The sequence below is a fragment of the Pseudochaenichthys georgianus genome, unplaced genomic scaffold (assembly GCF_902827115.2).
Source record: "Pseudochaenichthys georgianus unplaced genomic scaffold, fPseGeo1.2 scaffold_1064_arrow_ctg1, whole genome shotgun sequence".
Taxonomy (NCBI): domain Eukaryota; kingdom Metazoa; phylum Chordata; class Actinopteri; order Perciformes; family Channichthyidae; genus Pseudochaenichthys; species Pseudochaenichthys georgianus.
The window spans coordinates 25,236-26,692 of NW_027262029.1; positions in this window are offsets into that span (position 1 = coordinate 25,236).

Here is a 1,457-nt window from a genome sequence, read left to right on the forward strand (position 1 = left end):
TGCTCCACACGATGAGGTGGATAACTTCAGACTGCATGACTCAGACTCACACGATGAGGGGGATTAACTCAGACCTGCTCCACCGATGAGGTTTATTAACCCAGACCTGCTCCACACGATGAGGTGGATTAACTCAGACCTGTTTCACACACGATGAGGTGGATTAACCCCACCTGCTCCACACGATGAGGTGGATTAACCAGACCTGCTCCACACGATGAGTGGATTAACTCAGACCTGTTCACACGATGAGGTGGATTAACCCGACCTGCTCCACACGATGAGGTGGATTAACTCAGACCTGCTCCACACGATGAGGTGATTAACTCAGACCTGTTCACACGATGAGGTGGATTAACCCAGACCTGCTCCACACGATGAGGTGGATTAACTCAGACCTGCTCACACGATGAGGGGATTAACTCAGACCTCTCCACACGATGAGGTGGATTAACCAGACCTGCTCCACACGATAGGATTAACTCAGACCTGCTCCACACGATGAGGTGGATTAACTCAGACCTGCTCCACACCGATGAGTGGATTAACTCAGACCTGTCACACGATGAGGTGGATTAACCCGACCTGCTCCACACGATGAGGTGGATTAACTCAAGACCTGCTCCACACGATGAGTAGGATTAACTCAGACCTGCTCCACACGATGAGGGGATTAACTCAGACCTGTCACACGATGAGGTGGATTAACTCAGACATGCTCACACACGATGAGGTGGATTAACTCAGACCTGTTTCACACGATGAGGTGGATTAACCCAGACCTGCTCCACACGATAGGTGGATTAACTCAGACCTGCTCCACACGATGAGGTGGATTAACTCAGACCTGCTCCACACGATGAGGTGGATTAACTCAGACCTGTTTTCACACGATGAGGTGGATTAACTCAGACCTGTTTCACACGATGAGGTGGATTAACTCAGACCTGTTTCACACGATGAGGTGGATTAACCCAGACCTGCTCCACACGATGAGGTGGATTAACTCAGACCTGCTCCACACGATGAGGTGGATTAACCCAGACCTGCTCCACACGATGAGGTGGATTAACTCAGACCTGCTCCACACGATGAGGTGGATTAACCCAGACCAGTTTCACACGATGAGGTGGATTAACCCAGACCAGTTTCACACGATGAGGTGGATTAACTCAGACCTGTTCCACACGATGAGGTGGATTAACCCAGACCAGTTTCACACGATGAGGTGGATTAACTCAGACTCACACGATGAGGTGGATTAACTCAGACCTGCTCCACACGATGAGGTGGATTAACTCAGACCTGCTCCACACGATGAGGTGGATTAACCCAGACCAGTTTCACACGATGAGGTGGATTAACCCAGACCAGTTTCACACGATGAGGTGGATTAACTCAGACCTGTTCCACACGATGAGGTGGATTAACCCAGACCAGTTTCACACGATGAGGTG